Consider the following 9,911-nt stretch of genomic DNA (forward strand, 5'->3'; position numbering starts at 1 on the left):
CCTTGTGATGAGAAATTTTAAGATTTACTTTCCTGACAACTTTCAGATATACAGTATAGCATTATTAACTATAGTCACCATACTGTACATTACATACCCATGATTTTTTTTTTCAATTTTTTAAATGTTTACTTATTTTTGAGAGAGAGAGAGACAGAGTGCGAAAGGGGGAGGAGCAGAGAGAGGGAGAGACTCAGAATCCAAAGCAGGCTCCAGGCTTTGAGCTTCAAGCACAGATCCCAATGTGGGGCTCGAACTCATGAGCCATGAGATCATGACCTAAGCCGAAGTCTGACGCTTAACTGACAGAGCCAACCAGGCACCCCTATTTATTTTGTAACTGGAAGTTTGTACTTTTGATCACCTTTAGCCATTATGCCCACCTCCCTCCCCCTGCCTCTGGCAACCACCAATCTCTTCTCTGTATCTGAGTTTGTTGTGTTTTGTTTAATTCTGTGTAGATTTCACCTATCTGTGAGATAATACAGTATTTGACTTTCTCTGTCTGACTTGTTTACTTAGCATAATGCCCTCAAGGTTAATATGTGTTCATGTGTGTTGTTACAAATGGCAGGATTTCCCTCTTTTTTTATGGCTGAACAATATTCTATGTCATACACACACACACACACACACACACACACGTGTATATATATACATGCATGCCATATTTTCTTTATCCATTTATCCATCAAGACACTGAAGTTGTTTGCATATCTTGGATATTGTACATAATGCTGCAATGAACATTTGAGTACAGATATCTTTTCGAGTTAGTGTTTTGGACATACAGTAAAAGCTTAGTTTGTGAGCATAGTTTGTTCCAGAAACATGCTTGTAATCCAAAGCAGTTGTGTGTGAAAGAGAATTTCCCCATAAGAAATGATGGAAACTCAAATGATTCATTCCATAACCCAAAAATAGTCATAAAAATGATTGCATACTGTAATATAATACAAAATAATAAAGAAAATACTAAATATAAAGAAAAATAAATTAACCTGCACTTAACCTTGGAAAACCTTCATGGCTAGTGTGAGGGAGACAAGAGAGAGGAGGGTTGCTGTGTAGTATGACTTTCACTATCACTAACAGAATCACTGCTAATTGTTGACTCAGTGGAATCTTTTTCTGCATGGGGGCCATTGTATATGCTTGCACAGATGTTGAGTAAGGTACAGTATTAATAAACTCTTGTCATATGCTATATTTAATATAACTGGCAATAAGGTAGCAGAGGAAAGGGTATATTTCTACAGGCAGCCTGACCTAGAATGAAGCAAAGCATTCCTAGGCTTACTCTTGAATGGAAAAGCAAAGGACTGTCCATAGGTGCTCTAAAGTGACAAAAAATACACTAGTGCCAGTTGTGGGCACCTTCCAGTATTCTGAAAAATCACTCTGATTTCTGCCAAACACCATGGCCTGAGACTGAGCATCCAAGCATGGGAGATGATCACCCACAATCCCGCAGTGAGAGAGAGAGAGAAGAACCATTGGCTCAGTTGTGGTCATGTGATATTCGGCATCATGTATGACTCATATTGCAAGACATTGCTCGTTTGTCAAGTTAAAATTTGTTAGAAATGTTTGCTCATCTTGCAGAACACTCAGAACAATTTACTCACAATCCAAGGTTTTAGTGTACTTTCATTTTAGATTGTTAGTTTGAACTAAATAGTAAAAAGTTCACCAAATTGAAGGACATTGATATAAGGAAACACAAATCTACTTACTTGCTTACTAAAGTGTCATATTATTTAATATTCAGGTCTAAAGTTACTATCAAGATCCATTCTACATATCCTCATTATTTCCACAGATATAACTTTATGTTGATAATTTTTATTTTAAATTTCCCTTGAAATCACTACCTTCCAGGATGGAAGCTGTCCTTTATTCCTATCACTGAAACAAAAAATGAACATAGTCATACTTCAAACAAGATACTTCAAAACTATTATTGACTGCTTTCATTTTTTATTTATTTAAAAAACAATTTAATGTTTATTTTGAGAGAGAGAGAGAGAGAGCCAGGAGGGGCAGAGAAAGAAGGAGACACAGAATCCGAAGCAGGCTCCAGGCTCTGAGCTGTCAGCACAGAGCGCGATGCAGGGCTGAACCAAGATCATGACCTGAGCCAAAGTTGGAAACTTAACCGACTGAGCCACCCAGGTACTCCTCGACTGCTTTTATTAAATAATTCCTTCATTCCCTCTCTACTCTTCCAAATTTATCTTGCTCATTAAAAAAATTGACCCAACTTCTCCCTCACAAGCAATTCCAACTTCCAAAAACCTGCTTTGTCCAAAATTCCCAACATATTATTTTGCAATATTTCTTTCTCACAAGCTATGTTTGAACTTCTTATTTTGAAGGAAAAAATGTGTAGACTCACAGGAGGCTGCAAAGAAATTCACTGAGAAGTCTCATGCACCATTCTCCCATCCATCCATTAACCTCTTACACAATTATAATACGATATAAAAGCCAGGAAATTTATATTGCTGTAATCTATGGAGCTGATTTAGATTTCATCAATTATACATGCACTTATTTGTGTGTGTGTGTGTGTGTGTGTGTGTGTGTGTGTGTGTGCGTAGCTCTATTTGATTTTAGCTCATGTTTAGCTCATGTACTACAGTGACCACAATCAAGATACTCACAAGACTCTTTTTGTTATCCCCCTTTAACCACACCCATTCCCTCCACCTCCCCACCATTTCCTGTTACCCATTCACCTGTTATCCATCCCTATACTTATGTTATCTTGCGAATGTTACATAAATGGAATCATTCCACAAGTATCCTTTTGAGTTTGACTTTTACTCAGGGTCCATCCAATTTGTCGCATGCATCAACAGTACATTCCTTTGAATTGTTCAATATATTCCATGGTATGGATATATAGTAATTCATGTAACCATTTATCTCCTGATACTGCTATGAACTAGACTAGATGTCATACTAGCTGCTAGAGTGATTGTACTATTTTTACCTTTCCATTAGTAATATATGAGTGATCCAGTTTCTCCACAACATTGCCCACATTTGGAATTACTATGTTCTATTTTATCCATTCTGATAGTATGTAGTTATATCTCATGATGGTTTTAATTTCGATTTCTCTAATTGCTAATGATGTTGAGCATCTTTAAATGTGCTTATCTCCCATCTGTATATCCTCAGTGAAATGTATGTGCATGGTTTTTTATCTGCCTCCCCTATTTCTTTTTTTTTTAATTAAAACATTTTCTTATTGTTTATTTAATTTTGAGAGAGAGAGAGAGAGAGAGAGGGAGGGAGACACAGAATCTGAAACAGGATCCAGGCTCTGAGCTATCAGCACAGAGCAGGATGCAGGGCTCGAACTCACAAACCCTGAGATCATGGCCTGAGCTGAAGTCAGATGCTTAACTGACTGAGCCACCCAGGCGCCCCTTTACATTTTTTTATATTTATTTATTTCTGAGAGAGAGAGACAGAAACAGAGTGTGAGTGGGGGAGGGGCAGAGAGAGAGGGAGACACAGAATCTGAAGCACATTCTGGGCTCCTCAAAAACTTGAGATCATGACCTAAGCCTAAGTCTGCTACTTAACCACTGAGTCACCCAGGCGTTCCTGCCTCCCCCCATTTCTAATTGATTTGTCTGTTGGGTTTTGAGAGTTATTCATATATTTTGTATACAAAGCCTTTGTCAGATATGTGATTTGTAGTATTTTATCTCAGTCTATCATTTGCCTTTTCACCCTTTTCACAAGATCTTTCATAGAGCAAAAAGTATTTTATCTTGATGAAGTCCAATTTACCAATTCATCTTTAAGAATTAGGCTTTTGGTATCAAATATAGAAACTCTTTGCTTAGTCTTAGATACCAGAGATTTTCTCTTATATTCTGTTCTAGAAGTTTTATAGTTTTATATTTTACATTTAAATCTATTTTTACATAGGATATGGGGTTTAGGGTGGGTTTATTTTTTTTTGCTGATGAATCCTCAGTGTTCCACAATATTTGTTGACAAGGGTTCCCCTCCTCTGTCAATCATTTGCTTGTTTTTTTAAAAAAATAATTGGATATATTTGTTTGAATCTATTTTCTGGGTTCTCTTTTCTGTTCTATTCATCCATTTATCAATCCCTCTGCCAATACCACATTAGCTTTGTTACAGTAGTTATACTAAGTCTTTACATGAGAAAGAAGGATTCTTCCCACTTTATTATTATTTTTCAAAGTTATTTTTGGTATTTTAGGACCTTTTCCTTTACTCTCTCTTTCTAAAATCATTATTCTTTAAAACTTCACCTGGCACATTTTTGACATTTCTAACACACTTCTAACACTCATTGTTTTCCTATATTTTTAAGTCCTTTGACTTTTCCATTATTGTACTTTGATTAATTATAGTCATAGAGCCTATATTACCATTTGAAATTTTCTAACACAAAATCAAGTTTATTCTCAGTCATATAACTCCTGATCTTTTAAACTATTTCTTTTTTTGTCTTTCCTATAAATTTAGTTTTTCATCCTACCATATCTTTAAAAGTTCAAACACGTAACATTTACTCAGTTCATCATTTCCTGTTGTGAGTTTCACTTGCCTCCATACCAAATTTTAACTCATAGTTAACCATTTCAACAGTAAATTCACAGTCTAGAGTGTATCACCAAACAGAACTTCTCTTTCTTTTCTGGTTAATTCCTGGTCTTTCCTAATGTGTCCTTCACATTTTATTCTCTTTTATTATAGCTTCTGAGCAGCCCAGAGAAGTCATATAATAATTTACATTCTCTGATCCTCTATAAATCACCAATTCATCTTGTATTGATCTCTTGAGAACTTACTGATTCCAGAACTTTCAAACAGTCTGCTCCATTCTTCTTCAAAACCCCTTTTCTACTCTGTAGGTGTTCTCACCTCCTAATTTTCCTGGGATGTAAGTTGCCAATACAATTTCCTTCAACTCATTTTTCTCTATCTCAAAATAATATGTTTTCATGCCCCTATTTCTGCCTTCTCTGCCCTTGTATTATTTTTTTCAGTTTATTTATTTATCTTGGGGGAGGGGGGCTCATGCACGAGAGTTGGGGAGGGGCAAAGAGAGAGGGAAGAGAGAATCCCAGGCAGTCTCCACATTGTCAGTGCTGAGCCCTATGCAAGGCTCAAACTTGTGAAACCCTGAGATAATGACCTGAGCTGAAATCAAGAGCCAGATACTTAACTGACTGAGCCTTCCAGGCACCCCTCTACTCTTATATTTGGGAAGTATTCCTTCCACCCCTGCCCAAACTAAGCTCTCTACTCTGCTTTGTGGATTTAAGATCCCAAGAACATCAAATGTAAGCAGTGGATTATTTTTCCATTAAAGTATGAACACAAATATTTTTTAATGTCTTCATTTTTAAAATTAAATTCCAATGTGCTCCAAATTTAGAAAAAGTCATTTACGCATTTTTGTGCCATTGATTTATGGCTCTCTACAATATATATGTATTTGATAATCTGCCTCTGTTAAAAGTCTATGAGTGACTCATTAAAGCAATGAAGCCACATGATTTGTCTCTGAACTGTCTCTAAATTTTACATTGTACCTTCCCCACTTCTTTGGCTCCTCCTTTTGTCTTTTATGAATTTCCTGTTTGTCTACTTTTCTTCTCAAATGTAATATTCTTTCTCTGTAGCCTGTACTGACTTTTCTTTATTTCCTCTGCTCATCTCCTATATATGATGATTTTTATCCAAGGTTTTGTTCTAAGTTTTACTCTTTTTACTGAAATAAGTATTTTGTTGTTTGTTGTTTTGTATGTCCCAATTCCATGCTCATTACCCTTTTTTAGACAAAACTGATTCTAAGCCTTACTGATATCTCTCTCCAGTTATACATTTCATCTGCCTCTTGGAAGATTTCCCCATTTGGACGACTGCCCAGGATCAATTGCTAACCCTTCTAAAATTTACTCTCATAATTCTTGTTCAGTTTGTATCTATAATTTTTCCATTATCAGTATCTTTATTTAATTTTTGTTGTATATAAGATTATTAAAATAGTTGTCTTGTTCATTCATCTTTCCAATCTCAATCTCTCGTTAATATATCCTAATTGATAAATGATCTCATATTTCTTCTCACCTCACTTACTTATCCAAAATCATCAACCATTTCTTATTGCCTTCTAACCTAATTTAGAACTTTTCATTTTGCACCTCAAGAACATGCATGTTCTTGCCTTGCCTTGCTTTTCTTTCCTTTCTTTTCCTTTCCTTTTTCATAACTATTTTCCTACAAGAAGTGAAAAATTCAGAGGAAAAAAATAAAAATGAGATTAATCTCAATGATCTCTGGAATCAGATAGTTTAAGGTTTTAATGTCTGCCCTACTGCTAACTTGAAGCAAGTTACCTACAATTGTATTTCTCTGTTCCCTCATTTGAAAAATGGGGGAAATGGTAGTGTTTGCCATAGTTACTGAAAGGTTTAAATGGAAAAATGTGAGTAAAGGTCTTTGCACAGTGTCTGGTGCATGGTAGGCAATCAGTGCTCTTAGCCATTATATCTTATTTTAAGGCTGTTATAAAATTGGGAGGGCTTGAGGGTGTTTATTCTTACATATACGCAGACATTTTCAGAATATTAGAAGGTTGCATATAAAGAGAAAGTACTATTACATTTTACTTCACTACAACTCTAAAAAGCAATTGTGAACATAAGGTAGAAAATTCAATATAATATTATTTGTTATTGCTAATCGTATCTTTTATTCTAAGACTCCAAGGTTCATGAATTTTTTTTTTGTTTTCTTTTAAGTTTCCTTTTAACTTTTATTACTATAGGATAAAGTACATATCATGAAATTACTTTTTTTTTCAAGTTTATTTTATTTTGAGAGAGAGAGAGGAAAAAAAGGAGAGTGGGGGTGGGCAGAGAATCCCAAGCAGGCTCCTTGCTCTTAGCACAGAACTGATGCTGGGCTCAAGTTTACAAACTGCCAGATCATGACCTGAGCTGAAATCAAGAGTCAGATGCTTAACCAACTGAGCCACTTGGGCACCCCATGAAATTTCTTTTATTATTCTTATTCTTATTTTTTTACCTGTTCTTTGTCTTATTTATTAAGGATATATGGCAAGCCATTGAAATCAGGTCATTGATTCACAAACTTTTTTCTTCAGCTCTTATTTTCATTCAAAACATCAGCAAAGCTCGAATGTTCTTTTTGTTCACTATCTACTATTGAATTAATGTAAATTTAAATTAATATCCAGATGATTGGTGATGCCATCATATGCCTTGTCATATGAAGGTCTACTTGATAGCATTTCTCTCTGGATCATCTTTTGTTTTCCATGTAATTTGCATCACATTAAAAGATTTTCATTTTTATTTTCTGATGATTTTGCTCTTTTTTACTGAACATATTCTGAAGGTTTTCCATAGAAAAATACCTTGAACATTTCTCCATTAAACTGGAGGAGCAAATACCTCTGGATTTGTCAACTGATTTATTGATTTTACACATATCCATAATGGCACACATGCATATGAATTTGACTATCTATATCTATGTATCACATCAATAACTATGTTGTGACAAATGGGGCAAAATCAAAAGTCTCAGTTCTGACTTCTCTAACCTTTACAGTAGCTTAATCTTCCTATGTGTCTAACTTTGCTGCAATTTTCCTTTGACAAGACATAAGAAAAAAATGCACAGGCTGTATGTATCTCCCCAAATTTTTTTAATTACAAATAGAAAAGGTATTTTATTATACAGAGGCATGCACACAGAATGAGAAAAGGATAAAGGGATAGAGAGAAAGACCAAGAGGGTAATAATACAAATGTGGCAAAATATTAGACCTTGGTGACATGAGTAAATGGATCTAGGAGTTAGTTATTTTACTAAATCTAATTTCCTAAAAGTTTTATTTTAGTTTGGAATAAAAAGTTTAATAAGTTTAATAAAAACACGAACACAGAGTGTTTTACTTTGAGTGCATCTTTCCTTTGCCTTGTTAACCAATGACTCCAACACACTGAGAAGACAGGAATACATCACATTTGCATAAAATATCACCTGTGTTACTAACAAGGATAATATTGGCACATATGACTCATGTCATTATTCAAGCATGATTTTTTAGGATATTTTGGGTTTAAGTATTGAGGTTGTGGTCAGTCAAAGTTACTACCATTTTCTTTTTAAGAGGTTAAAATTTTATCAAGACAGGTCTGAAACCACTTCCATAAAGCCAGTTTGCAATGTCAGTTTCTACTGCTTTGGTTGTTCCTGGGACCACTGCATTAGCAGATATTTTGATCCCAGAAGATGCTGAGAAATATCAGACCAGTGTATTAAGAAACTCCTAGATCTGTTTGTATGCAAAGTTGAAATTAATTTCCTATTTTGTTCTCCATACCAAATTATGCCTAGTGTCACTGTTGAATAAACTCATTGAAAGCTTAAAATTAAGATTGAATGTCAACATGTAGATATTACACAAAATATTCCAAAAATCTAACTTAATTTTTATCGCATTAATAAGTTCCCAGGGAAAAGTAAAGTTAAAAAACATAAAATATTTGTTTAAACTTAAAGCAAAGTTCAAAATCCATTCTTCTCAATTTGTTACCTTGCTCAGTATCAGGTGGAAGGATGCTTAATGCCTACATAGAGTTGCATTCATTCCACATGCAGCTGCAATATAAAGGGCCTCTGGTTGGAATGGGTGTAGTTTGTTGGTTTTTTTTCAGGGCATAAGGAGTTTTGTTGTTCAATAAATTAGAAGTGATTTATTTAGGAATATGGCTTTCCTATGTAAGAAAGGATTGCATAACACTGAGCTCCAGGATTAGATTCCATGCTTTCTGTGGTCAGCAAACTCATAAGGGAAAGAGAGAGTGTGGGACCAGGTAGCACTCATAAGGCTTCTCCTCGCAAAGTCCTAATTCAGGCCCTTTGCCTTCCCACCCCCAACTTCCACCTTTGGGGAGAAATCACGCGCAAGATAGAGAAGGCAGAAATGTTTGATTAAGAAAATCCTCTTTATACTCCACCACATATAAAACATCAGAACTGGGATGCAAAAATTACCCCCTCAACAGAAATGATAAGATGTTTCATTTGCCAGAAAATGAAACAAAACCAAAAACAAAGAGGAAATGACTGGAAGCTGAACATGGGGTGGGGGTGGGGGGAGGGAGGGAGGTAGAAAAAGACATTTGACATTTAATACAATCTTATAAACCTCCAACTTGCTGAAAGTTTCTAGTTCTGTTTCTCTGTAGGTCAATTTGAAAGAAAATACTAATTGGTGCATTTAACCTAATGGAAACAGTATAATGATCTTGTACATGGTTGGTGTTTCTGCTGACAAGAATGCTCACCAGAGATTTTGTAAGTAAATTATTGTTTGGTCTCCGGTATCTCTGGATCTTTCTTGTATGAGCCTATTAGTCAATTGTAAAACTTCCTAACAAAGCCAGGTTTCATTATTTATTTTTGAAATTTTGGCATGTATAAGTAATCTAATTTTGCAATTAAATATTTTATATAGAACTGGTACTCTTTGTCTAGGTTTATCTTAATTATTTAATACAATAAATGCCACATGCTAACTATCTAACCAAGTACTTTCTAACAGTTGCAAAATGCACATTTTACATGAAACATTTTGCCTTCTTTGAGGTCAACTTTGAAACATTAGGACGGTACTAGCATACTTCTTATATCCCTTGTTATACTTACTGTCTTGGTCATTCACATATCAGGTAGATGATACATTGATAGATAGATAGGCAATTATCTATATCTATAGTTTTTTAGTTAAATGAATTCTAAGTTGTTACTAACTTATTAAGCAGCATTTTATTTTATTTGTCCTAAAGCTACTCTGAAAGTAGAAATCAGTT

This window comes from Panthera tigris, chromosome A1 (genome assembly GCF_018350195.1).
Source record: "Panthera tigris isolate Pti1 chromosome A1, P.tigris_Pti1_mat1.1, whole genome shotgun sequence".
NCBI classification, from domain to species: domain Eukaryota; kingdom Metazoa; phylum Chordata; class Mammalia; order Carnivora; family Felidae; genus Panthera; species Panthera tigris.